This window comes from Scyliorhinus torazame, chromosome 18, assembly GCF_047496885.1.
Source record: "Scyliorhinus torazame isolate Kashiwa2021f chromosome 18, sScyTor2.1, whole genome shotgun sequence".
NCBI classification, from domain to species: Eukaryota; Metazoa; Chordata; class Chondrichthyes; order Carcharhiniformes; family Scyliorhinidae; genus Scyliorhinus; species Scyliorhinus torazame.
This window is the reverse complement of record NC_092724.1, coordinates 152,900,379-152,913,078: the sequence shown is the minus strand read 5'-3', so window position 1 is coordinate 152,913,078 and position 12,700 is coordinate 152,900,379. Positions and strand designations below refer to the sequence as shown.

General features: G+C 47.9%; 1 protein-coding gene across 4 annotated transcripts in view; it reads left to right on the top strand.

Annotated features, from left to right (window-relative positions):
- Window positions 1-12,700, top strand: part of aatkb (apoptosis-associated tyrosine kinase b) — a 397,927-nt gene that overhangs the window by 152,647 nt on the left and 232,580 nt on the right. Inside the window, exon 1 of one of the 4 annotated variants that reach the window (XM_072483627.1) lies at window positions 4,005-4,024. The exons of the other annotated variants lie outside the window; for them this stretch is intronic. The gene's annotated coding sequence lies outside the window, so the exon portion shown is untranslated. Of the gene's footprint in view, window positions 1-4,004; window positions 4,025-12,700 lie in introns of those variants that run through there. 4 annotated transcript variants of the gene reach the window in all.

Sequence of the window (12,700 nt, the reverse complement as noted above, 5' to 3'; positions counted from 1 at the left end):
GTGGCCTACTTCTGTTCCTATTGTGTATGTTTGCATGTAACAGGGCCTATCAGCAGCTGTGCATCAAGGGTTAAAGGTTGCACGGCCTACATCCATGGTTCAGAACCTCCCACTACAGGACTGGAGAATCAGTGGCAGAACTCAGTACACTTGATCTGTTCTAATTAAAATGAGTGTAACATGAAAACATTTTTTTCGGACTTTGGTTCAATGAATATCAGCCCGTTTTCATCAACTTCAATCGAAGATTGTTATGCATTGAGAATTTGTCTCCCTGTGTCACAAAGCATAAGTTTCAGAGCTTAAAAGAGTATTTTAATATCGTTTCATAATGGGTCATTCATTCCCTCTGGGACCCATGTCAAACTCAAATTCAGACGGTGCCAATCATCTGAAAGAGTCCGGTTGGTGCAGAGGTCCCGAGGAAGCTGCGTGGTCTGAACATAACTGCAGGACATCTGTCAGAGGAGTCAACCTCATTCACTCAAAGTCACAAAGTATCCCCCCCACCCTCTGTCTCTCTGAGGGAAATGCGCAGATTTCCTGAGGCAATTTCCTCGTCAACTTCTTCACCCATTTATATGCATGGCCCGTTTTGTTGCATTTGATTCGCGCCGTGTAAATACGCCAACGCAGTTTAATGCTTTAAATTTTACAGAATTTATTTTGCATTGATGGTGAGCAATGTTCAACATCTTGTAGGCCCCAGAAAACTGAAGGGGATTTCCCTTTGAAGATCCAAAAGGCCAGACAAAAATAGATTTCCAGGAAGGTTCAAAGTGCCCTCTTCATTCATCCAGAAGATACTCCTGTATTTTTGCTCATTAAAGGCTCCTCCGTTGGATCTGAAGATGAGGAGGATTCCACTAAAGGGAGCATGTTCAAGCTGTCTGGAAATCCAGGGAAAGAAGTGATCCCGGCCCAGTTCTCCTCCTGATCCGGCCCTTCTTGGCCTGGAATCATGTTCTTAAGGCTTCCTGAAATCGAGCATACCACAAAACAGCACCCCCCCCCCCCCCCCCCCCACACACACCTCATCTTTCTCACTCCATCGCAAGAGCAGTGACTGCTAATAACCCTTCAGCCTCTCCACCCTGACATTTTGAGGTTTAACATCCTCATCCTTGTGTTCAAAGCCCTGCATGACCTCGCCCTTTCCTATCTTTGTCACTTCCTCCAGTTCTCCCACTGCCTGATCTCCCCGTTCCTCAGCCCTTGTCACTTCCTCCTCTCTTTGCCTTACTGCTGACAACCTTACCTTCTGCAAACTGGGCCCCACATTGAAGAATCTCTTTCATAGGAAAAGGAAAACTCTCCTCTCGTTGCTCCCTTATCACCCTTCCTTAAATCCCACCTCTTTGACCAGCTTTCAAGCACCTGCCCTGTCTCCCATTGGCTGGGTGTCCATTTTGTTTCTTTGCCAAGTGCGTAAATTCCAGGAAGCTTATTTGTTATTGTAACATCTCTGTGAGGTCCTCTGTGAGTTATTTGATGCAATTAACAAGATCTTAGGATGCTCGTGATATTATTATTCATACAAAATATGTTTGCTAGCCTAGTTATCAATAGATTGCCTCAGTGATATGGTCATGGATCAAAATTAAAATTCAAACTTGTAATTTAAACCTTGATGGAATGAGATCTTCATCAATCAATCAGGAGAGCAGCTGATCTTAATAAGGTTTGACTGTAATTGATCTTCACGATGTTGTACAATTTGCAAAACAATAATAATCAAGCAAAGTTAAGGATGGGCATCAATCCTGCTCTTGCACTATTTGGTGACAAGAGTCTGAATTTAAAGCTAGTTTTGTATGCAATAACCTTTGTTTTTGCACTGTTTATGATTGGACCTCCCCAAACTAAAATCAAATGGAATTAAATGCCAAGTTCAATTCAATAGGATGGGAACACATTGCAACAAAATAGAATAACGCAGTGGCTAGCACGGTTGCTTCACAGCGCCAGGGTCTCAGGTTCAATTCCCGGCTTGGGTCACTGTGCGGAGTCTGCACGTTCTCCCCGTGTCTGTGTGGGTTTCCTCCGGGTGCTCCGGTTTCCTCCCACAAGTCCCGAAAGACAGCTTGTTAGGCCATTTGGACATTCTGAATTCTCCCTCTGTGTACCCGAACAGGCGCCGGAGTGTGGCGACTAGGGGATTTTCACAGTAACTTAATTGCAATGTTAATGTAAGCCTACTTGTGACAATAATAAAAATTATTATAAATGGGATAGAAGCTATTTAGCCTTATTCTCTTATTTTTGAAATGGTTGGTAATAAAATATCAGGAAGGCGAGTAACACTGGCCCGAACGTTCCGGAAGTTCATGCCGGCGGGATTTTCTGGTCCCTCCGACGGAGCACTTGTGCCATGGATTTCCCGACGGCGAGGGGTGCATTTAACGGGAAAGCCCACTGACAATGGGGGGACCGGAAGATCCCGCCACCGACCAATCACGGGACTTCTCCGTTGCCTCGTGGCAGTTTGCATGGAAAATCCCACCCACTGAAACATAGCTCCTCCTCCTGGTGACCTTCAACTTCATCCATGATTACGCTTGCCAAAGTTCCGCAGTATTTTGCTGTTGCCTTCTGCAGTATGATTGACCAGGAAACTCTTCCACTCTTACTGCCATCTTGAAAGGATTTCTAGACTGAAAATCAACCTATTAAGCTCTGTATTGAAAGCACTTTCCATGGTCACCAAGACCTAGAAGGGGGACTTGAACCAAGCTTCTAGCCTAGAGGTAGGGACACTACTACTGTGCCACTAGACCTCTTCACTGCAGCATATACAGAGGTTAACATCTTTTACACACCAATAAGTCTTCTGAGTGTGTACAATATTTGCTTCAGTAACATGATGCTCACCATCATGTTCATTGTCCAATAATGTTCATTGTTTTTCCAGTCTGAGATAGATGGGCCTATCTGCGTGGGTTTCCTCCAGGTGGTCCGGTTTCCTCCCACAGTCCAAAGATGTGCAGGTTAGGTGAATTGGCCATGGTAAATTGCCCCTTAGTGTCCAAAAAGGTTGGGTGGGGTTACTGGGTTACGGGGGTAGAGTGATGGTGTGGGCGTGGGTGGGGTGCTCTTTTCAAGGGCCGGTGCAGACCCGATGGGCCGACTAGCCTCCTTCTGCACTCTAAAATTCTATGATTCTATCTAGCTGCGGACGGATGAGGCGCAGAGGTCAGACAGGTAGCGGACTTCAACTCTTGCCCTGTATGGGAAGGAGTCAAGTGTTTGGGAAAATTAAAGCATTTAATTAACGCAGATTGAGAGACACCGAGGGATGTGGCAAAATACATTGCTGCCGGATTACATAAATTAACATCATCAGTTGTGTAAAGCTGAGTGAGACACTATAATCCCACATCCTGGAGGGCTGCTTTATCACAGTGGCTGTCTTTGACCGAGGCTGGTTGTTTACTGGAGTTCAGATGAGCGAAGACACACATACAAGTGCAGCTGTTATGTTCTCTCTGTGCCAGTGTCCGCATAGAACCGGCAGCATGATTATCACAGAGAACACTGTGCCCTCAGCTCCATGGAATTGCAACAAATTGATGAGATTTGTTTTGATAGAGAATCTGAACATTGCTACCAAATCAAAGCCCCCCCCACCCCTGCTTTCCTCCACCACCGCCCCCAGCTATCCCCACCGCTATTGCTGCACTGTGGGGAAATGACCACCACTTCTCTCGGTTGTTCGAAACATTTTGTTTCCAGTACCTGTTTTTTTTTTAACGATTCGGTGGGGCAACACGCGATGCACAGGGGCATTGGCTGGTAGGAAGGGAGGGTCCCACAATTCCCCGGCACCAGATCGGCTACAAGGGGCCAGGCAGGTGTGAAGCATTTGGCACACGGACAAACACTGGAAGAGTTTGTGCAATTCTTGCTTTGCAACTGCAGGAGCAGCTGATGGCAACAATTCAGTGATAATCGAGTGCTTGAGGCAGGGCACGAAGGGACTTAAATAACATCCCCCGGCAACGTGCATTTCGGGAGAATTTGAGAGGTAGGTTTTCAGGAGAGTCTTAAAGGAAGAGAGAGATAGTAAGAGATGGGGGGAGGAGTCTGGGAAAATCATCGTGAGGGAGGGAAGCTATCACAAGGAAATCTCATTTTATCTGTAAAACACCCCAAAAAACCTCCACTGGTGGAATATTCCATGCTCTGCACCCACATGCACAAGTGGAACCCCCACCCACAACCGATAAGGCGAACCACCCCAAAATGGAGCTCCACAGAGGGCCCTCCCTGACAGTGCCCTAGGGCAATGCCAGGATACTGCCCAGGCACGTCCCTCTCCCCGCCCCCCCGGGGGGCTGCACCAACCTGTGCAGCCTCCCGCGGCAGGTTCCCATCACCCGGTCCCCATTTTTGAAAAGCAGTTGCAAACCTCGCCGATGGGACATCACGTCGGTGAAGAGCGAATTCCAAATGTGGGAGGAGCAATACGGCGGTGAAACCCGCTAATTATATTTAAATGTATCGAAATAAAGTTCCCAACCTTCCTGGGCGGAAGCCCCATTACGTCACCACCGGGGGTGCGGGGAATATCGGAAAATTAGATCTCGCCAGCGAGATTCCCGTTTTCCGAGTCTCGCGACATTTTTGTGCCAGTGTCCACCGTTTGCCGGGAGTGCAAAATCACGGCACACAATTGTAACTTTTATAGAAGCCTTAGTTAGGGCGTCATGATCGGCACAGGTTTGGAGGGCCGACGAGCCTGTCCCTGTGCTGCACTTCTCTTTGTTCTTCATCAGCAATCTCAGCAAACGACCAGATTTCCAATTTTGTGTGCAACTGGTGAGCTGGCATTTGTAGCTCAGGCACATGCTGCAGGACATGAATACTTTTAGCCAGCAAGTATATTTAGTTTTTCGGAGCTCTGGTTAATTGAAGACTTGGAGAGTTATGTAGCAACCGAGCGCACCTCACACCCAACCAAGTCTTTCTGAAAGACAATGACTGTTGCTATGTAGACAAATGTGGCTCGATTGCTACAATTATCAGCTCAGATGTTTCATACCCACTCAAAATCTCATAGGAAAAAAAATGGTTATCTAATTGCTACTCTAATTATATGGTAAGGAGAGGCATATTCTTTGTATTATTTCCAAGTTAGCTTTTTATTGCTGCATTTGGTACAGATCACTGTGACATTTCTTTAAACAACATTTTAAAACATTAATGGAAAACCTTGCGGAAGATGCAGATTTTTAAACGTACTGCGATTTCACATTGATATTTGCATCTGAACAGACAAAAATCGTTACTGAACTGTGTTGAATTAAATGTTGGCGCCCCTGCAGTCAATGCCTCACTGGACCATGATATCTCCTCGACCTTGAGCTTTGAAATTGCTCCTTCTCTGGCGGAAAAGCATACTTGGTTGATTTGACCTCCTGGACTAGTTTAGATCACCTGAGGGGGTGTAGAGGGGAAATGTTCTGGTTACTGCTTCCCGTATTGACTCTGCTTTTACTTCTGTTTGGGTTTTTTTAGCGGTCGCAGAGGAGTTTGGTCAGAGCGAGTAACAAAAAGGTTTATTGTCAAAGTAAACCACATACAATTCAAGTCCCGGCCACTTTTGTGGCTCAAATCCAATATCCCACTGAGGGGTCTCCACCCACCAGCGGGGAAGCTCGTACACCACAAGGCTCACGGGGAAATTAATCAATTCATCCCCATGGGTTTCATGAGGATTGCAACATCCACCCCCACCACGTCCGTAGGCCCACCTACAGAAGGTGGAGCTGGAGGCTGCCTGCTCTTCTTCACCCGCGGCTGCGCTTGCTGTGGCTGCGAGGCCTGTCATGATATGCACTCATGCACATAATGAGATACAGACAGGCAGTGACAGACACCCAGTACAGCCAATCAACACACAGGACAGAACACAACCAATCACCAGGCAGAAAACTAGAAGGTGGTTTTCCCACTATAAAACACACGAGGCATCAGCACTCTGCATCTTTCCACTGGTGACAACTGTAGTGACAGTCAGGGTGCATATATCAGTCAGCACCTTCTACACGTGGATCAGAGCTAGCCTGGTCCAGTTAGTTATAGCAAGCACGCTTAGATTAGTAGAGTGTCAAACCCACAGTGAATTGTGTGCACTGTGCAACAAGTTCAATAAAGCGTATCATCAAAGTTTGAAGTCTACTTTCAAGTACAACTGCATCCAGTTGCACTCCATGTTACCCCAGAGTGATTAACACGACAAGGCCGAGTCGGAGGGGTGTAGCGTGTTAGGGTACGCCATTTTCTGGGAGGTGGGGGGGGGGGGGCGGGGATACTACCACTACTGATTGATCCTCAACCACGTCGCCGTCGGAAATCGCTCGCACATCGGTCTCTATGTCGGAGACGATGATTTCTCGCATCTCGATATCAGGAACCTCAGAGGGCGACGCCCCAGAGCCTCCCATGGGTCAAAGTGACCCGGCTGGAAGTTGGTGCTTCCGGAGGGGCGCGGCGCAATACCGGTCCGCCTACCTCGGAGGTGGTCCAGGTGCTTCCGCATTGTACGGTCTTGCGTCCGTACTTGGTACGAGACTGGCCCCATCACCACCATCCCCCATCGGCGTCACCGAAGCTCCGGACGTGAACCACATCTCCTGGTTGGAACTGTCTGGTCCACATTCGTCTGTCTGGATCACAGTCGTACTTTCCCCCCCCCCCCCAATATCGGGAAACGAGAGGCAGAGGCGGGTCCCGAGCCAATTGCGTTTCCACGGATCCCGTGGTCTGCTTCATCAGATCCCTTTTGAAGGTTTGCACCAGCCGTTCAGACAGCACATTTGGGGAAGGGTGATACGGGGCTGTGCAGATATATCGCACATCTTTGGCCTTCATGAATTGTCTGAACTCTTCGCTCGTGAAGGAGCTGCCATTATCCGTGACCAGCACCTCCAGAAAATCTTGAGTACTCAAGGTGAGCCAGAGCTTCTCGACCATTGCCCGCGATTAGAAGGATGTGGAAGCATTGGAAAGGGTGCAGAGGAGATTTACCAGGATGTTGCCTGGTATGGAGGGAAGATCTTATGAGGAAAGGCTGAGGGACTTGAGGCTATTTTCGTTAGAGAGAAGAAGGTTAAGAGGTGACTTAATTGAGGCATACAAGATGATCAGAGGATTGGATAGGGTGGACAGTGAGAGCCTTTTTCCTCGGATGGTGATTTCTAGCACGAGGGGACATAGCTTTAAATTGAGGGGAGATAGATATAGGACAGATGTCAGAGGTAGGTTCTTTACTCAGAGAGTAGTAAGGGCGTGGAATGCCCTGCCTGCAACAGTAGTGGACTCGCCAACACTAAGTGTATTCAAATGGTCATTGGATAGACATATGGATGATAAGGGAATAGTGTAGATGGGCTTTAGAGTGGTTTCACATCTCGGTGCAACATCGAGGGCCGAAGGGCCTGGACTGCGCTGTAATGTTCTATGTGGTGGATGGTATTCGGCGGACTTTCACCTATTTGTCAGCAAGTGCAGTGTTATAATGCTCTGATTGATGCCCACAAACAAGGGCTCCCCCATTAGTCGGGGCCCTGTGCCTAGGCACGGTGTGTTTCATTGCAAATCCACCTCTGACAATGCCCCCCATGACCTCAGCATGTCCCAAAGCACTTTACAGCCAATGACGTCTTTCTGAAGTGTAGTTACTGCTGTGATCCAGTTAATGCATTGGAATGGAAAGAAACTTTTCAGTCCCTCAAACCTTTTGTGAGAATGAATGAGATGGTGGCCTATCTGTATTATAAATCCATCCATCAGCCTTGACTCCAGCTCCTTAATATCTCTGACTAGAAAAAAATCAATTGATCCCCGATTGATTAATTATACATGTTATATATGTTAATATTATTAATTGAGGTTTATCTGCTGCCCACCAATTATAGCCACCTTTACAGCTACTAACATGTGTGCTCACCTGCTGTCCACTGCAGCAGAGGTCTGATTCCAGGAGGCTGCAGATGTTACAACAACCTGCTGTGAAATCCTGAGCCTCCTGATACACCCGTGCTCGCACATACCGATGGAGCTGGTCCTCTGCCCAAAGATCTGTGTTGGCCGCCTTGGCGGTGAAGCTTTGTGTCCGAGCTTTCTGCCCCGTGGACTGACATGTGGTTGAGGAGAAGGCTGCTGCTGCTGCTCTTTCTGCTGCTGGCACTATTGGAGCTGTTGTTCCTCAGGTGTAGGCTGGAGCTGTATAACTGCACCGTGGTGTAGGCTGGCAGCAGGGCAACAAAGGTGCAGTACTGGACAGGTGAAGTGACTTCCAAGAAGTTGGTGTAATACCCTGCCAAGCAGAGGTGTGCTGTGAGTAACCGCCTGTCACCTGGACAGGGCCACAGCTCCACAGGTTCTCAGTTCAAAGCCTTCCCAGCCTGTCAGTTTCACTGAAAGAAGAATCCCCTACTCTGCAATTGCTGGCTTGACCCTGGTGAGTTACTGACGGCTTGGGATGTAGGTGCACTGGCTGATAAAGCCAGAATGGTTGCTTAAAACAGCGGTTCAATTCCCGTACCAGCTTACCCGAACAGGCACCGGAATGTGGCGACGAGAGACTTTTCACAGTAACTTCATACTTGTGACAATAAAAGGTTGTTATTGTTATTACATATTTTTGTCAATTATTTAACCGACAGATTTAAGGAGTTCCCACCGGCCTGCAAACCTTGCAAGTGGGCAAGATGACGCTGGGATCCTGACCCCACGTTACTTCTAGAGGATTTCCCATTCGCATCCAAGCCCCCCACCTGTAAAAATCCCCCCCCTCCTCAAGAGTCTCTACCTTACAGACCGCTTTTGACATGTCCGTTTTTGAAGGGACTGCCAGCATTTGGAATGCGAATACAAAATTATTCTGTGCAGAAGCACGTCAATGAATTGTGTGTGTCTCAGGTGGTGATGCGCTTAACAGAAACATGTGCTGTTGTGGAGCATTTTCAAATCGGTCAACTATTCTAGCTGATCCAAGTCCCTTGAATTTCTTCTCAATCCACTAATTAGAAATTCGCAGCATTTTACTATTGGGCAGCGTTCCATGAGGCTTCATTTTCTAGTGGGCTGTACAACATGGAGCATCAAGCAATTAATAATTTATTGGTATTCTTCAGAGTAAATTTAATATAACTCGGATAGAGATTGTTTATTGACGACATTCGGATGTAAAAAAGCTGTGTGTCATTCTAGTTCATTGTAAAACGGACACAGAAGTTAAGTCTGCTCATTAAAATATGGATAGTAGCTGGTTGAGTCTAGGGAAGAAAATGTACTTTGTGAATTGCTGACTAAGAGTTTAGTTATATGTAACCTAAATATTGTTGATTATAGATATTAAAACAATACAGTAACGGTGGAACATAAATGATTGCATTTTCCACAAACTGGCTTAGTGATGATTGTTGATTTCTTTCACTATTAACATGTCGGTTGTCCGGCGTGCTTGGAATCCGAATTTACGTTTGTGAGGTCAAAGATTACAGGCAGGCATCACTCGATATCCCTCCTGGGAGATCATGGAACGTGGCAGCACAGATGGAAGGTCATTGGGTCCACTGCAGCCGTGCGGTCTCTCTGCCTCGAAGCCGGCAGCCGCAGAAGCTAGTCCCTGTTGGCTTAGCTCAGTGGGCTAGACGGCTGCTTTGTGATGCAGAACAACGCCAGCAGCGCGGGTTCAATTCCGGTACCAGCTGAGAATTCTGAGTTCGCCCTCTGTGTACCCGAACAGCTGCCGGAATGTGGCGACTAGGGTTTTTTCACAATAACTTCATTGCAGTATATTAATGTAAGCCACTTGTGACAATAAAGATTATTATTATTATTTCCAATCTTGCTGGCTTTCCGGTCAGGAGGTTCGGGCCCGGGCACGTGGGGCGTCAAGGATGGGCTTTTCTTTTTTTTTTCTTAGAAAACATTTTATTGAAGCATTTGTAATTTTCACAATTTAACATATTGACATTTCTAAAACAACCAAGCGGCTCGACGCACAAAATACCCCCTAAAATAACAACAAACCACGTGCCCCACTTCTCCCGCCCTATCCCCAATTACCTGTATACTAAACTCCCTGTCCTTATTTAACATTACCATGACTCCCATTTTCCTGCCCCCCCCCCCACCTTTTCCCTTTCCCCCCTTACTGCTGATGTTCAGTTTTTGTTAAAGAAATCGCTGAACGGCTGCCAACTCCGGGCAACTCCCTGTATTGATCCTCTTAGAGCGAACTTGATTTTCTCCAGACTGAGAAACTCGACCATATCGCTGACCCACACTCCTGACTTCGGGGGCTCCGAGTCCCTCCATCTCAGCAAGATCCGTCTCCAGGCCACCAGGGAGGAGAATGCCAGAATATCGGCCTCTCCCCCCCCACTTTGCTCCAGGATCTTCCGACACCCCAAATATTGCTAATTCTGGACTCGGAGTTACCCTACCTTCCAGGACTTCCGACATAACATCTGCAAATCCCTGCTAGAATTCCCTCAGTTTCGGACATGCCCAAAACCTATGAACATGGTTGGCCAGGCTACCCCCACACCGCCCACATCTGTCCTCCACCTCCTCGAAGAACCTACTCACCCAAGCTACCGTCCTGTGGGCCCTGTGGACTACCTTGAACTGAATCAAGCTGAGTCTGACACAGGACGAGGATGCATTTACCCTTTTCAAGGCTTTTTCCCACAGTTCAGTTTCTAGCTCCCACCTAGCTCCTCTTCCGACCTCCTCTTCACCTCTCTGATAGGGGTCCCTTCCCACTCGAACAATTCCCTGTATATGTCTGAACCCTTCCCACCTCCAACCCCTGTTTTTGACAGCACTTTATCCTGCAGTCCCCTCAGGGGGAGGCGAGGGAAGCTTGGGACTTGTCTCCGTACAAAGTCCCGCACTTGAACATACCGAAACCCGTTCCCACCCGGCAAATCAAACTCCTTCTCTCCTGTCTCCAAGGTCGGAAAGCCTTCCTGGGTGAATAGATCCCCAAACCTCTCAATCCCTGCCCACTGCCATACCTTAAAGCCCCCATCCAGCCCCCCCGGGACAAACCGGTGATTGTCACAGATCGGTGACCACACTGACGCCCCCTCCAGTCTCATATGCTGCCTCCATTGCCCCCACACCCTCAGGGCTGCCACCACCCCACAGGACCTGTGGAGTACCGAGCCGGCGAGAATGGCAGGGGCGCCGTCAGTAAAGCCTCCAGACCCGCACCTTTGCAGGATGCTGCCTCCATCCGCTCCCAGACCAACCCCTCCCCCACTACCCACTTCCTGACCATCGATATGTTGGCAGCCCAGTAATAGTTAATAAAGCTCGGGAGAGCCAAGCCCCCTTCCCCGCGGGCCCGTTCCAGGAGTGTCCCGTTTACTCTCGGGGAAGGGTGGATTTTTCACGTAAGGATTGCAGTGGCCAGCTTCGAAAGAGAGACAAAATGTTGCAAGATTAGCCCAGGAAATTCTTTGGAGCTACCTCGGATCTGTCACCATCACATCGCTGGAAATGCCTCGAAAGTGGGGGTTCCCCCTGCACTTAATAATAATCTTTATTATTGTCACAAGTAGGTTTACATTGACATTGCAATGAAGTCACTGTGAAAAGCCCCTAGTCACCACACTTTGGCGCCTGTTCGGGTACACTGAGGGAGAATTCAGAATGTCCAATTCACCTAACAAGCACGTCTTTCGGGGCTTGTAATGACTTAGGCCAGGCCTTTGAGATTGGCCAATTAGAATACGAGTTCCCTGATTAGTGGCCCAATCAGGGAACCCCTTTCTGTGTATATAACAGGGAGTGTCAGATCCTCTGCAGTCCCGGTGTAGACAGCAGACTGAATGGTCATGGTTGTTCAGCAGTTGGGTTTCTAAATAAAAGGACTTCTGCCTCCGTGGACGTATTACAGGACTTGTGGGAGGAAACAGGAGCACCCAGAGGAAACCCACGCAGACACGGGGAGACACTTCAATGCAGTGTTGCTGAGGAGCCGGGAGCTGAGGCTCGTTTAGCACACTGGGCTAAATAGCTGGCTTTTAAAGCAGACCAAGGCAGGCCAGCAGCACGGTTTAATTCCCGTACCAGCCTCCCCGAACAGGCGCTGGAATGTGGCGACTAGGGGCTTTTCACAGTAACTTCATTTGAAGCCTACTTGTGACAATAAGCGATTTTCATTCATTCATTTTCATTCATTTCATTCATTCATTTCATTCATTCATTCATTTCATTTCATTTCTTTCATTCATTCATTTCATTCAACTCCAAAGAATTTCCCAGCCTTACAGTTGGACCTTGATGAGGAGGGAAGGAGAGGTGAAGACAGCTTTAACAAAATGTCCTCTTTTCAGCATTGGGGGATTTCGGATAGCCGGATTTCAGACACTACCTGTATATAAATCTCCACACCTGGAGTACTGCACCCCTCACCTAAGGAAAGATATATTTGCTTTTGTGTGGGTGCAACAAAGGTTCTCTAGATTGATTCCTGGGCTGCTTGTCATACGAGGAGCGGTTGAGGACTCTGGGTCTGCACTCATTGGAGTTCAGAAGGATGAGAGGGGGGAACTTATTAAAACTTACAGGCTATTGAGAGGCCTAGATAGAGTGGACCTGGAGAGGATGTTTCCACTACTAGTTAAACCTAGAACCCGAGGCCACAGCCTCAGACTGAAGGGATGATTCTTTAAAA